This window comes from Eutrigla gurnardus (assembly GCF_963514095.1).
Source record: "Eutrigla gurnardus genome assembly, chromosome: 13".
Taxonomy (NCBI): domain Eukaryota; kingdom Metazoa; phylum Chordata; class Actinopteri; order Perciformes; family Triglidae; genus Eutrigla; species Eutrigla gurnardus.
The window spans coordinates 6,390,761-6,407,763 of NC_139936.1; the positions used below are offsets into that span (position 1 = coordinate 6,390,761).

A 17,003-nucleotide genomic window follows, 5' to 3' on the forward strand; every position below is an offset into this window, starting at 1 on the left:
GCGCATCAGAGCTGGGAAACCCTCATTTAGACACACAATATATTCCGCTCCACTTGCTTTCCTTCACAGTGAGATGCTATCAGCTGCTTGTTGAGAGTGTGGGAGAAGTTGCATAGCCATGCTGAGTGATCTTTAATTGTCAGGGGAATTGGTTGAGGTCAACAGCTGCGGGAGGGACTTTTGCTGCGTAATGGTTACGATGAGAGTTGGAAACGGTGATGACTCGGGGGTTTTGTGCTACAGCTGAATGTCATACAGCATACAGGTTAGGCCCCTGTCAGTCCCACACATTCAGAGTAAAAGAGACATCAAAAGATGGCCTACACACTTGATACTAAACCCTGATCTGAAACTGATATTTTACATGGACTTCCTGAAGTGCCAGTTAAATAATGATATCAAGACACACTCATTTACTACAAGAGGAAAATATTATGATACATTATGTATCCTCAGAACTAAAACACCAAATATATTGTAATTTCCTCCCAAAAAAACCCCATATTAGCATTTTCCCCAATCTGGATTCAGTTTTTCAGTGCTTTTCTAAAAGCACAAAGTAAAGTATGACAGCCACCACGATGGTTAAGATTTGGTTCTGTTAAGTCACAAAGAATACTAGGTTAAGTTTAGGGAAATATGGTGGTTTGAAAAAGAATGCTGTTTCATGGCTTCAGCGTAGGGAACGATCATAGTCATGGTTCAGGAAACCCAACGTTGACAAACGGCGGTCTCCCATGTCAAAGTCACTTGGAACATGACGGCCATATTAACAAAAGCATTACACAGACAACCAATCCTGTCAATTTTACTGCTGAGGAATATTTGAACCAGACTTGAATGAAAAAAAATGGCTAATTTAAGGTCATTTTGTGATATAACGGAGCTTAATTCGCATCGTTCACACATTCACATGTTGATCATGGAAATTGGGATCTGTTCCATTTCTGCATATTTAACGCTAACAATGTTTCAGGCAGCTTTTGCCCCAGGAAACACAGGTGGGCACCCATTGGACAGAGAGAGAGAAAAAAAACCTAACATTGGCATCTGCCCTTTTTGGGCACAATTAGAGAAAGGGCAGCGAGAACAATGAAATAACTGTGCCAGTGTTGGAGCATTTCATAGGGAATTACTTTCCAGCCATTCAAAAGGAGGAAAAATCATTAGCAGAAACTGAGTTTCTTTTTTCCCCCCTCGCATGAAGCAATCTAGTGCAGACAAAGAGAACTTTGAGCCCCTGATATACAGACAGACGGTCCAGCAATTACGCTTCCTATAAAAGACACAGGAAGAGGAGGAGGAGGGGAGAGAGGAGTACCAGTGTCAGGGATTAGAATTAAAAAAAGAATTAAATTGAAAAAAAAAAAAAGTAAATGTCTGTACATGGGATAATGGTTACTGATTTTTAATTTCTGTTCAAAGAAAAATAACTGCGCTTAAATATTTAGATGAGTCCACTAAATGAAAATGTTATTACGCCGTCTACCAAATTAAGATCATTTAAAAACAAACTTTGCAAAGGGGATACCTCCAGTTAACCCATGTGGTAAACTGAGAAGGATGCAGAGCTCCCCTGCAGGCAGCACACTTAATTACACAGCAGCGCCTGAATGCACCTCTACATGCAGAATGTGCTTTTCATATATGGCAGGTGGCATGCTGATGGCACCTGCCACACATAAGACATACATGATATGAAAGCGTTTTGACAGTAAAACTAGTCAGCAGTTTTGACAGTTTCATCAAGTTAATTAATCTGCAGTTATCAAAAGCCAGAATAATATATGCAGTCAACAGCTGTTTTTTTCCTTCTAAATATCTAAATATTATTTGGGTGTTAATAATCATACATTAGCTTGAAGAGACGGCATAGTCTGGTTGTTAAACTTTCACATAACCAGGTGTGCATGTGTGTGTGTGTGTGTGTGTGTCTGTATCTACATCCACATAATGCATGATAGTGTAGAAAGTGAGGAAGCAACAGGTCAGATCAACAGCTCGGCCAGGGGCACTGTGTGTCAGCCAGTCATAAGACCATGGGGCTTTTCCTATGATGTAACCGGAGCATCAGGCAGAACAAAGGAAGAGCTTGTTGTTCGGCTTGCGCCTCATCCATAATGCATTAAAGGTGTACAGACAGAATACTGTTGGTTAAACACGACACATGCAAATCTCCGGCGCTGCCTCTCGTTTGACACGACTCGGTAAGGGGTCGCTATGTGGCTAATGCAGCTACACAGGCCTTTCTGACTTTGTAATGATTGCATTCAAGTGTGTTCTGTATAGTTTGATCCAGCAGGGCGCTGCTCTGCAGCTGAACTGTGAGGGCAAGGAAATATATGAAATGGTACAGTGAATTTACCGCTGGCCAGACAGTTAATGGCCAAACCACACAGAAAAACCATGTTATTGAAAATAAGGCTCTGTATGGTCTGGATGAGGAATGAGTCATACCGTTAGACAGCAGCTAATGATAAGTAGTCCTTTGCTTTTTTTGTTTCTTACATAGAATTTGGACCAAAGCTGGAACAGTTAAGATCACAGAGGTGGGTTTAGGTTTATGACATACAGCAGATCCAATCTGTGCATTGGAGAGGGATTTCTTTAGTTTTTAATAAGTGATGCAGATGTAAAAGAAATTAAATGAACGTCTTTAATAAGCTGTCATTCAAGCGCAAGACTTGGCAACTAACGGCAAATTCCAAGGCAGCTTATCTACATACCATATCCAGATATATTATATTCCATGTAACATTTGCAAGGTAATTACCAAAAGGTACTTATTCAATATATATATGGTTTTTGACTCAAAACTGCTTTATTGCAGTGCTAGAATAATGAAGATAATGTCACGTGCAATCCAAATGTAGGAAGGAAACGTCACGTTACAAAAGCTCATCTGAGGCGTACAAATAAACACTTCCGCAGAATCCTGAATTTCTTTGTTTTATAGATTTTGCAATATGAGGACGTATGATTTCAGTTAATTAAAAGTGATTTTCTCACCTTTGCGTCCCTAATTACACTGTACAGTGGTATAATTCCTGCAACTGTAATTACTGATGATATTGCTCTTTGAGTTTCATTATAAACCTTATTAATAAGGAGCTCTGAATCATACGTGTAATATAGCGCTTTGGGTGACTCCCACAAAGACCAGGCGCGGCGCGGCAGGGAAAACGCCTCACATCTCCTGTAATAAGTGTGAGATTACTTCTAAAGTAGCTATGTTTTTGAGTGAACTGAAGCCAGATGTTCAGGCTGATCCCGTCATGTAGATATGGATCTCATTATAATGCTCAAGCATTCGTGGCAAGTATTACAACCATTATGCACTCAAACACACATGGCACTTCCACTTGCAGAAGATTAGTATTTGACATGATTTATCAGGCTGACGCTGGTCTTTAGAAATAAGGATCTACATCAGGAAGTGTCATATAGTGCTCATACTCAATTTTATAAATGCATTCATTTTTTTTTAATGATTATTATTTTCTAATTTTGCTCATTACGTTTATTTCTTCGGGCTCACAACTAAATATGTGTAACTTTTTTTGAGAGGCTCTGTTAGTAATAATAATAATAATAATAATAATAATAATAATAATAATAATAATAATTTGTTTATAATGTCCCAATTAAATATCAGCATGATTCATTAAGATGTCAGTCATGAAATAGTGGTATTGGGACTGCCTCCCAACACACACACACACACACACACACACACACACACACACACACACACACACACACACACACACACACACACACACACACACACACACAGAAGTACGATGTATAGATCCCCAGCTGAGCCTGTGAGTTAACTTGGCCTGCAGGTCTTCCTGTAACCTCTGTGAAGCGTGGTCGTCACATCGTCGTAGCATCAATCCGGTGTCAAAACGCCAAACATCTCTCAAATTCATTAGGGATCCGACGCAGGCAGAATGACTGAAAGCAGTAAATGCCAAATAAGCATCCTCCGACATATCTGACATACAACAAGTACACCGTGTGTCTCGTGGTGCTTCTGTAATAAGCACCGAGCTAATTCTCAGGAGCGGTGAGACGCGGCGCTTGACAACATCATCTACTTTGACAGGCAGATTGTGTTTTCACGTGAGCGTGATCGACAACAGATTGCAGTGAGTCGGGGCTGTTCCTGTTTGCCCTGGAAATGTGTTAGTGTTTATCTTTTGCTTGAGAGAGGCATTCCTTTCTTTCTTTCTTTCTTTATTTCTCCCTCCGTTACCAAAAAAACACACACATTTCCAGGCGAGCTGTTTTGCGTGTGTGCGTGTGACACACTCTGTGAAGTGACTGCCAGCAGAGGCTTAAGAAACAATCCAAGCAAGATCAATATCAGCAAACCGCACTTATGTGTTTGACTTAACATGCAGTCGCAGCCCCCCCCCCCCCCCCCCCCCCCACACCCTCTTCTCTTTTTTATACACAGCTGATGCCAAACCTCACAAAATTGCATTTACCCAAAAGCCTAAAGTGTGTGTATACACACTGACATGTTTGAAATTACATAATTGTATTGGCAAACTGTTGATTTTTCTACATCAGGCTTTGATGAGACCGTCAACACACACACACACACACACACACACACACACACACACACACACACACACACGTACATGATTGTGTGTTGAAAGTGTGTGAGTTGATCAGGGAAAGTTTCCGATAGGAAGAAACTAAATATAACCCAGATTTGTTTTTATTAAGGATAAAATCCTTTAAGACATTTAAGATAATACACAACACGTATCGTGTACCTAAAGCTGCATTCATACACTGTAAAAGACATAAAGTGACACTTACAATGAGGGAATAACCTGGCCATAATGTTGTAATAACATTTTATATTCAGATTTAGCCGTAGACCCCCACTTGTTAGTCTCAAGAGAAAAATATCGAGAGGTCTTCCCCTACTTTGCATTAAATGTGTGAGCGTACGACGAGGCTGTAAGTACGTCTTCACTATAAGTTTATCCCTGTAGACAAGTCAGACAGTCATTTATGAATATGCATGAGCCAGTGTTTGCCTCGTCTAATGATTTTTTTTTCACCACTCAAATATATTCAGTCCACCTCCCCCCATTTATTTCTCTGTACTTCATATGGACATTAAACACACACACACACACACACACACACAGATGTTAACAGGGATCCTGCTCACTATGTGCAAAGTGCATGCAAACAATTACCATTTCACCGGCAGCTTCACCCTCTCTCTTCTCCTCCTCACGCTTCCCCTATGTTTTATACTTTTCCTCCCAGGTGCCAACCGGAGACAACCTCGAGCATCGCGAACACTGAAAGGACGTCGCCGATAAATCGCTGACAGGCGGGCACAGAAAGCTACGAGACCGAGGAGGGCTGACGAAGGAACACTGAACGTGGTACGTACCATCATCCAGGCACCCGTAGGTTTCCGTATGTCGGTGACATAATTAACGCGATCGCCGGTAGCACGTGCTATCTGAGGAGGAACTAGTCTATTAACGCTGTCAAGTCTGCTTCATACGCGCCGATACGTGACGCCATTGATATCTGCCATGTTGCATTTATGAACCCACTGTGTCTAACAGACTACACCTTATTGATTATTATGGAGGTCTGGGGGCCAGAGGAAATGCTATTAAAGATTAAAAGGTCAGGTGATGTGAAGGTGGTATCCCGAGTCATCAGACACCAGCGGCTTCGGTTACAGGCTGTAATGTCCGCCCGTCAAGCAGATTAGCCACCTTGATTTATTTATTAACTGATTTCATGTCCCGCCATCTCCAACCCTCGACTGACTGACTTGGCTGCGTGCACGGCTTACGCTTCACAGGTGAACTTCAAAGGGAGGAGGGGGGAAAGATTAGGATGCCGCTCGGTGTCCACTTACACTTCACGCCGTCTGTAGTGACAGGCGTGTTCTGCAAAACTGCAAAGCTGTAAACTCATAAGGGAAATGCGTCGCCGTTTGTCTGCATTTAGACAAAAAAGAAAGTGTATTAAGTGGGACGAGACTAACAATTTCAGTAAAAAGTCGATGGTGCTTAACTGCCAATAAAATGAAGGTGAGGATGAGATTAAAACAGTTTTCAGCCTGGTGAGGACTATTTAAGTGGCAATATCACCTTATAAATGTAAAACTTTGACCATCCAAAAAGATTGCCAACACCACATGAATGCAAACCCAGGATTATACACTGTTTTATATTCCTGGGAATGGATTGATTAAAAAAAACTCAAGAGTGAGACCCGATGGTGTACCAGAGAATAAGAGTCTCCATTCACAACCACTCCCCAGACTGATACAGCACCCATATAATGTGAGTATAATAGAACCGCAGTATTACACGGCCTATCTGGGATACATCTCCATACAGACTGCCTGTCTGTGTCTTATCTGAAGTGGCAAACTTGCTGTTCTAATTGTTATCTTCACACTAATAGAGTGGATGTTTTGAAATCATTTGGTTGGGTGGATAAAGGCTCGGTAATTCCCCCATGCTTACTGTCTGTGTCAGGGCTTATCTGGCGCAGATAGCGAGGTCCTGGAGGATGATTGGCGGCTCGCAGGAGGTGGAAAGTTTTGCAGAGAAGGCAGCGTTCATGTTGCACGGACGTAGAGTGAAATCCGTGGAGAACTTAATGATGATAGGCTGTTATTTGTGGGTTACTGCACAAGATATATGAGTTGAATGGACTCTCTATTGCAAGAAGCGTATCACATCATTCAATGTAATGTAGCCTACTAATTCTTTCTTTCTAAGGATTTGTTATTTCTGGGGACTTTTTTCTGCATTAAACAACAAAAAACACCAACTTATGGAGCCATAAGTCGGCTAAAGATGCTTAACGCTCGCTCCCTCGGTTCATTAGTTAAAGCACACACTCCCCCATCATCTTCCTCTAGTGGTGCTCTCTGAGCAGTTAATTGTGCGTCCACTCTATCGGGAGCAGGCGCGATAATAAAGCATTAAGAGCCGTGCCTCTTTCATTAAAGTAGAGTTGGGAAATGTGAGCCCGCCCCCTTTCAGGAGTCAAAAAAAAAAAAAAAAAGAGCGAGGAGAAAAAAAAAAAAAAAAAAAAAATCGATTATTTCTCCTCGCATTGGGAGAGAGAGGAGAGGGTTTGGGGAAAGACTCGGTCAGGATTGTGGGAAAGGAGCAGAAACAAACCGCTCAATATCAGCATCAAGATCCAGACGTCCAGCAGTTCTATCAGCACCACCTCCACCTCCACCATCCACCGGGTCCCTCTCCGCTCACCGGCACCGCGCAGAGACCAGGCGAAGCGTCCTCACCGCCTCCTGGGCTGACACTGTCCGACCAGAGAGAGAGAGAGAGAGAGAGAGACAGGGTGGGAGGGGGAGAGAGAGGGAGGGAGAGTGAGTGAGAGAGAGAGAGAGAGAGAGAGAGAGTAGTTGTCTCTGACATTATAGAGACTCCTACCACGTACTGTAGGTTACTTTTTTTTCCTCCCGGCGACGTCCTCAGCTAAGTTGCGCTCCTGGATTTTAAGTGCGTCTTGGCGAAGTCCGTCCCCAGCAAGCAGCAAGCCTCAGCCTTCCTGTCAAGTCGGCCGGACCCAACGACCGGCGGACCCGCTTCTCCTATCCACCACTTCACCCGGACACGATTTCATGCGAAGTAAAGTAAGTACCGCGAAACGTCCGCAAGACAACGTTGCATCATATGATCCGTATTTTTAAACCCTTCCACGGCGGGGGGAAGAAACTTGAGGGTCTATTTTGACGCGCGCTTCCCTCCCGCAACAAAAGTACAGTAACTGCGTCTATTGATTTGCTGGCGCCGCGATCGCCTCGCTGCCGGTGACAACTATGTCTCATAATTACAGGCTGACTCCAACTAGGTGTTTATGGTCTATTAGGAGCGTCACGGCGTGTCTCGTGTTTTTAGTTGTGTGACTGTTTGTGTCGACCTTGTGGAGCTTCCTCGCGTCCACATGCAGGCGCGCGGATCCAGAGCCACATCCAGTGGATCCGTTAATTTAACATAATACAGGTCTTCTCTTCGGGGCAGTGGGGTGGCACATGTAAAAGTTACCCTGTTAGTTGAAACCCTAGTGTTTAGTTTGCTTAGTGTGATTTTACAAAATAATATGTAAATCAACTTTAAACACTTAGACAGTGGAAAATACAAATAAAATAGTTTTTTTTAAATATCAGATAATTTGCTTAAAGCAACACAATGAGGAGAAAGTGTCTCCACATAAGATGGGCTTACTTACTGAGTGCTGTGATTCTTTATCAGTGATTTAAACTGAGGTGCACTAATGATCACAATTAACCTGTTTTTGCACATTAACCCAGATGAACCTGTGCACAGGCAACTTTCATAAATATATTAGAAAGGACTGAGTGATGCAAAAATAAATAACAATAAACATTGACAAACTACAGCACGGGACAACACGGTGTGCCGGACTTATCATAACGTCAGTTCATGCCGACCAGAACTGAAAATCAGTGTTTTAGAGAAGGTTTGTAATTTCTTTCTCTGCGACTGTTGTTTGGTGTTATTTCACTCCACGGAGAATGATTTATTTATACACAGATTTGAGTTCAGTCTCGTGGCTCAATTGAACCTGTTGCAGTGAGAGGATTAATAATGACACCATAATTAACCTGTGGCAACTTTCACAGGTTGCAGCTTTAGAAATCCAATTGGATTTATTTGTGTCGTCGTTAAAGTGAGGATGTGGAGCCCCACTGATGAAATGTGTCAGTTTAATAACTGCTAGTTATTCAATTTAAAATTACACATTACATTTTAATTTAGACTGACTGGGCTGCGTGTACTTGACTCACATTTCATTAATGTAATCATAATCATAAACTTTAATATCTATACATGTATGCTTGTGAGTTAAACAGCAAATTATATTACAAAAATAAATGCAGTCCCTTTTTAATGTTAAAAATGGTATTAATGAATACAATTTATATAATAATGTAAGATAAATATGAAGAATTAAATTTGAAATAGTCTATTAGTGTGATATTTTTAAGCCAATGTTGATTTTTAAAGTGATTAAGTGTTTGTCTACTACAGCATATCAACCTAATTTTTGGAAAAGTCTACTGTATACACTTAGTTCATGACATTTCACAATAAAAGAGACAGCCTATATAAAGCATATGCAATATTGGAGGTACATTTTTAGAGGGTGTTTCCTCAGACGTAATGTTGTCCCATTACGTCTTTTCGACTTTTTTTAAATAATCCTTTATGCTGTTTTATATGAGATGTTTACTCATGGAAAAAAATTAATTTAACTGTATTAGTCTATAAAAAGATTCTACACATGGCCTTCCCTCTTCTGCCCATCGTCAATGAAATTGTTCTGTGTGGCCTGTCTGGCCTGTTGCTCTCTTGGGATTTAGCGTTAGGTTAATCCGCTCAGTGGAAGGTGAGCGCTCGCATGTGGACCCACGATTACACACAGAGGACTCTCTCAGCCAAGCTCTGTAATCTCAGAGACCCTGTACAAACACACACACACACACACACGCACACATGCACGCACGTATGCAGTCGCAAGCAAACTCACACAAACGCTTACCCGAAAGCATGGTCTGCCTCCTTTCTCTCTTTCTGTCTTTCTGTCACACACACACACACACACACTATCACACACACACTCACACATTATCACACACACACACATGCACGCAGCGACACCCACACTATCCGGCCTGTGCTGCTTTTGCTTCTCTTATTCTCTCAAGACGTCTCCCTCTTGACAAATCATTTGGGATTTCGGGGCGCTGATTCACAAAACCAACATTGACAACAAACTCTTACCCCTTCACACAGAGAGGGATTAGAAGGTCACGTGTCCCTGTGATTGGCCGGGGCATTGAGCCGATTGTCAGGGCACTTTGCTGTACACCAGGGGCTCAGTAGAGCTTTAGTTAAGTGAAGGGAAGGGACACGTTGTGTGCCACAGTCGGGGGTTTTTTGCCATGTGTTTTTTAAAATTGCTTCAACAAAATCAGCGTATGTAGAATGGACTGCCGCTCATATCTTTAATTTTAAATGTCTAATATAATGCCCACGTACTGCACCCTTTTAAAAAAAAGAAGAAAAAGTAGTAAAGTATACCACTGTGCTGCCTCAGACTTTTAATACTGTACAGAAGGCACATTTCAGGATTCCCTCCTTCTATGAAAACATTATTCTTAATGGAAACATCAGAAGCATTTATGTTTAAGCAAATAATGTAATGGTCCCCTTTTGCTATGCTTTAAAGGGTTTTTTTTTCACTAATGGTTTCAAATATTTTGGAAGGGGTTTGCAGAGTTTGCTCAGTTAAACGTCAGTAAAACACTCATTTGCAGATTGCAGGTTGGCAAGATCTGCTGGTAGATATTGAAGTACTGTAATTGGACTTCATGCCCTTTGGCTCAAATAAGAAGGTAATATAAGAAGTCAATTGTAGGGAATCATATTTACCTCATAGAAGGAGCACACAATGTTAAACTGTCAAGAGACATCCCTGTATATCCTCTAAATAACGGAGCATCTCAAATAAATGGAACCGAGGACAATGTTGAGCCATTTAGAGCAACTTTTTTCCCCTGCCTGTTTATAAGAAAATGAAATACTGAAGTTTTCTAAAAACTCAAGGGCTTGTTGTATTCTCACATATTGCACAAGGCAGGTGTTCCCTCTTTTGCTGCAATCGGAGTCTCCTTTTGGTTTTCATGAATCTTGTTAGTACTAATGAAAAGCGTAGAGTTCAGCCTCACCATGTGTTTATTTACTCAATTTGAACAGATCTCCCTTTCTTTGTCCCAACTGTTAGAAAATGTTTACCCAAACGTTGCTTTGCCTTAGGAGCACTGTCTGAATATCTTCATAAGAGCTGCAATTACTCATAAACTTTGAAAAAAATAAATTAGAATCTAAAGCAAATAACACAGTCCTTGAATGGTTTTGTGGTGGATGGAATGCATATATTTGAATATGTCCTGTTTTTTGCATAATGATGCAAAGTCTTCTTCTGTCTCTATCTAGTAATTAGCGGTGACGTTCAGCAACTTTCTCTGTACGCTGTAAGTGGATGGGGGTGTATGGGGTTTGTTCACTTGGGTGTTAAAGATCACAGAGGAATATATCAGCCTTTGATGTTTAATTGTATTGTAAAACACACTTTAGAATATTTCTGCATAAAGTAGACTTCTGGCTGTGCTGTGCTTTGTGTTTGCTGTTTCTTTGTGTGTTTGTCTGTCAGTATGTGCCGTGTGTCTGGGAGGTGTGTGTGTGTGTGTGTGTGTGTGTGTGTGTGTGTGTGTGTGTGTGTGTGTGTGTGTGTGTGTGTGTGTGTGTGTGTGTGTGTGTGTGTGTGTGTGCGTGCGTGCGTGCGTTCAAACTTGGTGTCTTGTCTCCGTCTGTTTGCGCGTCGGAATGTTTGTGCTTTTGTGTTTTTTTTTGTGTTTTTTTTTTTTTTTTCTCGTCTGAGTTTTGTGAGGTTGTCGCTGGTGTATATTCAAATGAAAATGCGTGTGTTTCTTTTCCTCCTTTTCTTCTCGCACTGAAAGAGGGTAGGATTTTGATGTCTGGGATGATGGAGCAGTCTGGAAAACAGTGTCAGTGTGAGGGCTGAAAAGGCAAACTGAGAAGACAGATGCGTGGAAACACAGAGAAAGACACACACGGAGAGAGAGAGAGAAAACGTACATAGAAATGTATTTCAGCTGAGGTGACTCGAGCGGTGCTGCACAATATTTGGCCTCCGATTCAGGTATTCTTCATTAAAGAGTGATGCTTTTCGTGATGTCATGCGCTGATGAACAGGATGTCCTGCCTTCTTCTTCCTGTTTCCTGTTTCCTGCCCGGCCTGTTGATCATTATGGCAGCAGCTGCCTGCTGGGTGGTCTCTGCTCCGTGGTGCTGACCACACAATCATATCGTCAGCTGCAGCCCACCTAAAGAGTCACCCAAAACACCTCGCCATACTTGAGGCCTGCTCCCTGAAATATTTGGACAGGGAAAGAGCGCCGGGCAGGAGGAGTGCAGCAGCCGAGGACTTTGGATGATAAGACAAAGAGAAACATTTAGAGTAGAACAGAGGTTGCCTTTCTTTGTCTAAACACTGTTCAGATCAGGCCAAACGCCTCGGCATCACCACTTTAAATCTGAAAATAAGGGAACGCATTCGCTCATTAACTTCCTCACCAGACACCTACTTCAGTTGCCTTCCTGTGAGAGCTTTAATCTTTACTCAGTAGCAGTGTAACAGACAGAATCCAGGCAGCCGAGTCCGTGATACCACATGCATACAGTGTATATCTGTAATACCTGCTCCCAAACATGTTGTGCGGTAAATCCAGAATTAACTGGGAATCCTTTTAGTGAGTTTTTAGGGGGGTTAGTTCGGGGGAGACATGTTTGCCGTCCACGCGCATAAATCTAGCGACAGAAGGCGTGTTCCACCATAAAACACAGTACCTGACCTGTGAATGGCGAGGGGCAACTTCTTACCCCCTAATATATTTTCACCGTTCCCTTTAGTGTGGCACACGTTTTGGACTACACCCAACGCCGAAAAAGAAAAAAGAAAAAGAGGTGTGGAGAAAGGGGAGGGGAGTGAGAGAAAAAAAAAATGTAGAAATGTTTTTTTTCCAGTGGCTGTAATTTATCTTTGTCACGACTGCAACATAGCCGAGTCATTCTGCAACATAGTCCAGTGAGACGCACAGAGGTAGCTCTGTGCCTCGGCCTCACACAGGCTCACATCCATCTGAAGCCCCGGCTCCCACTGCTGCCACGATCTACGCCGCTGCCGCCACCGCTCCCCGTCCGCGCTGCTGCAGAGCTCCACACTGCAATCTTTTTTTACACTAGATTCAGAGGAATAAGGACTTACATATTACCCAGGCTTTTGTGTGACGTTGCTTTTTGTAATGAAACACTGTCACACTAAATTGCCACTAATAGGCGGCACGATTGATAAGTCTATCTCTTTTTTTTTTTGCTGCTCGAAGGAAAGAATATTAGGCTTAAAACGCAAATGCTTATTTTTCATTTCAGAGGCTCGAATTTCTAAGCAAAGTCCGTAACATCGGGATGTTCGTCGCTCAACTCCGAAGGGACCGCGCTGTTGAAAACGCTGTTAACGCCGTTTAAGTCGAGAAACGAAGCCGTATAAGAATCCACGCTCAGTGCTCTCCCTCCTCTTGCGCGGCGCGCAGCTTAACCAGGCGGTGTCCTGCCAAAGTCCACACCAGTGTTCCTTTCCACTGTCATCTGTGCCATTCCCACACCAAAGGCCAGCCTGTAAAAGAATGCGGCGCACAGGACTCTTACATTACTCAGCTGACCAGAAAAAGAAGTCAGGAGAGAGCAGGACAAAGAAAAGAGGAGGGCTGTTGCTGTACTGCTACGTGTAGACATTTTTTATTTATTTTTTTAAATAAAAGATTGGTAAAATGAATTGTGGTCAAACTTTTCAGCTAAATCTGATCTGAAATCCAATTTAATCACACATGATAACATACAGTAATATGAAGTGCCTTGAGTGGGGGGATAAGGGTGAAGCTATGCCCACCACACTCACCCCTTCTCCCTCTCTCTCTCTCTGTCATTTTTTTTTGTAACTTTTTTTTCATCCCGGCTCCTTCTGCCCTGTGATGTATGGCTTTTTCCTACAGTGGCTCTTCCAAAGTGCAGCTCGTGATGTCATTAATTTTATTCATACTTTATGGATGCTCTGTCTGGAAAAAAGGAAGAGAAAATGGAGAAGATAGAGAGAGAGAGAGAGAGCAGCCTATAGAAGCAGAGAGAGAGAGGAGAAGAGATGGTGTTGCGGAAGGAGATTTGCAGTGCAGTTGCATGTATAATGAATGAGGGGCCACTTTGTTTGAAACTCCAGCCCCGGCGCTTCACTTCAAGGTTTGCTGGGCAGAGTGGGGCCTTGTGATCTCGCACCAGCCACTCTCTTTATCCTGCCAATAGATGCTTTCACCTGGCACTGTGGTTCGACCCAGTGGAAAAACAAATAACCTTGTGTGTGTGTGCGAGAGAGAGAGAGCACTGACAATGGAGCAAGGGGCTAGGTGGAAAGGGTGAGGAGCGGGTGAGAGAGGAAAGAGGGGAGTTTGTATAACAGCGGCAGTGCAATGACGCCCAGACGATACTGAGGAGAATACTGGCACCCGGCCCACACTTCCTAAATAGTGCTCTCTACAGAAATAGCTCAGCCTTGATATTGACTTTTGTCTGGTGTGTGTTTGTGTGTGTGTGTGCGTTCACGTGCTCGCTAAAAGGACGGCGATGCTTTTTCGTTGTCTGCCGAGGAGTTTTATCACTTTGTTAGTATTTGTTGTTAATCGGCGTACAGAGCTGGTGGATGTTTTCGACGCTCCCGGAGCGCCCGTTTGTTTGAGTAAGGAGCGAGGCGCCTTTTTGTTATTTGGGATAAAAATGGCCTCTGTCTTATTTTTGGCCCTGCGCTGGACGCGTGGTTTTATAAATAGCAGAGGAAGTGCGGGGGATACCTGTCGTGGCTCCAGCCTCCCTCCAGCCTCGGAGCCTCCACGTCACATCCACCCAGCGCCGGCCCACTCCGGGCTTCGGCGGAGCGCCCCCCTCCCCCTCCCCTCCCCTCGGGGCCGAACAAACAGGATGGGACTCAAATGGAGGGTGTGAGAAAATCAGTCTCTGGAGTAAATCGCAAAAAAAAAAAAAGGGCTCGCAGTTCAGCCGGGCTGCCACTGTCAGATTGTTGTAAAGTACGGATTAAAAAAAAAGAGAAAAAAATTACAAGTTAATTTCTTTTCACAAGCGCAGAGCAGAATATAAGAGGAGTGTCAAGACGGCAACACAATGGAATGTCTTCAAAATGAGAAGTGTGTGTGTTTTTTCGACACTTAGTCTACGAGTGTAAGGTCATAGGGTGGTTTTCTCTCCTCCCCGCCATCTGTATGCCGAGGTGTCTTGTTAATTTAATTTCTGCGTCTCAGGCATATGCCATGTGAACAGCGCTGAGAGTGTTAACTTTCTCTCTTTGCGACATTCGGCTCCCACCTTCTTACGGGATGCTCTGGCTCCGCATTACTGAGGGTATAATCACTGTTTTGCAATGATTGCAGCGCTCAATAAAAACAGAATGTGATAACAAACTTATTCTTCCCTGACAATGGTGTTTGAATTGTCTTATTATAGTCTAGTATGAAAGGCTTCCGATGATCCAGGGTCAAACTCTTGATTTGAATATCTCAATTATGTGGGCGGTTACAGCTTATTCCTCTTATCTTTTACCGGGCATCGTATTCCTCCGTCGAACCGTCTAATTATTTGGTCTTGAGTACGCGTTCTCACGAGATTCTCTTTTATCTGTTTAACTGTCATCCAGAAACAAGTGGAGGGTGTCTTGCAGAAACAATGTTAATCTAGTAATTCTGTTAAACATGAGTATCATTCTAGCCACGATATTGTTCACCCGCTAAATGAGCGGCGCTCTACATCGTGGCCCCTCGTAACAGGGGCCCTATAATCACATTAAGAATGGGAGAGAAGAGAGAAATCTTTCCCTTTACTGCCCTCGGTGGACCGTCTCTTTACATGGTGAAAAAGAAATCCTTTTTTTTTTTCCCCGCATGTGCTTTTTTCCCCTCTTTCTCTGTGAAGGGAATTGTGCTGCCTGTTATTAATGTGCTTTTGACAGCTTAATTTGATAAGCGGGCTTCTTGTTAAAGAAGCCTTGGATTGTTCTCATAGAAAGAACACGCTTTTTTTTTTTCTCTCTCTCTCTCTCTCCCTCCCATGTTCTTCAAAATGCTGCCGCGCAGTCTGTCGATGACCCAGTTCTGAGAGATGGTCGAAAACAAGGAAGAGCAGTGCAAAATCCACAGGGAAAAGAAAAGGGAGAGGAGGCAAGAGGGTAGTGGGAGAGGAGGGAGGAAGATCGAGTGAGGAGGGATACTATAAGTAAGAAAGGCACTTGTGGGAAGTTAACTCAAATGCTTTTCTTTCTTCTCTCTCTCTCTCTCTCCCTCTTTCTCTCCCTCTCACCGCCTCCTCACTCTTCGGCGCTGAGCAGCCTACCTTCTCGCGCTCCTCTCCCCGGTAGCTTAATCGGAAGAGAAACGCTAAGAACGATAACGGGGATTAGCTTCCACTGCTCGCCAGCTCCCTTTGGTTAAGTACACGTGTAATGAGTTGTTTATTTGGAATAATGCACAGTAGGTGCAGCAGAAGCCCCCCCCCCGCTTACACACACACAAACACACACACACACACAAACACAACTGCACATCAAGTAAGCGTATAACACATTCAGCAGCGCAGCGATTTAAAAATCGGTGTGAACACTGACGTGCGCAGGTATGTGCAAATACATACATTCACACACTCCAACCCCCTTCCAAACACGCCCACCCATACGAATTCCCACACACAGCTGTGATGCAGGTCACTTGCTGTGCGGGGTTGTACAGAGGGAGGAAAACCGGGAGTCTAGTGTGTGTGTGTGTGTGTAAGGGGGGGTTACGTTCTCAGGCCTTCCTTGGGTTATAAGGCCAGGGGACTTTTCTCAGGGTGAAGAGAAGGGGAAAGAAATTGACTGATATGAGAAAGAAAAAAAAATGGAGGGAAGGAGCCAAGAGAAGGAAAGGGGATATGTTGTGCCCACTAGTCTGCGTGCACGCGTCCAACCGATCTCACGTGCGCGCTCCCAAGTTTGCATGTATGTGTGTATGTACATGAAGTGGAAAAAGCTGTTGCCTTGTGAAGGGGGACGTGCTCTGCTATCATTAGTTGGGGGGGGGAGGGAGTAGGAGGGGGCAGGCGAGGTTATGTGAACGGTGCAGCTGTGCTCGCAGCAGAGGGATTTGAGTGGAGGGTGGGGGGTGGAGGGGGGGGGGGACTCCAGGCAGCCAGGTCCTTCACTGAACCACCAGCTCGCAACACAGAGGAGAAGAGAAAAATTCAATCCAAGCGGAGAGCCTTGTGAACCAA

At 43.5% G+C, this 17,003-nt stretch overlaps 2 protein-coding genes across 6 annotated transcripts in view; one reads left to right on the forward strand and one right to left on the reverse strand.

Moving 5' to 3' along the window:
* Window positions 1-17,003, reverse strand: part of LOC311023251 (ras GTPase-activating protein 1-like) — a 389,455-nt gene that overhangs the window by 181,308 nt on the left and 191,144 nt on the right. The window lies entirely within an intron of this gene.
* Window positions 1-17,003, forward strand: part of mef2cb (myocyte enhancer factor 2cb) — a 69,949-nt gene that overhangs the window by 2,510 nt on the left and 50,436 nt on the right. For 4 of the 5 annotated variants that reach the window (XM_084024966.1, XM_084024967.1, XM_084024965.1 and 1 more), the window contains exon 2: window positions 5,302-5,423. The gene's annotated coding sequence lies outside the window, so the exon portion shown is untranslated. Of the gene's footprint in view, window positions 1-5,301; window positions 5,424-7,405; window positions 7,673-17,003 lie in introns of those variants that run through there. The other variant, XM_084024963.1, reaches the window with a different exon arrangement.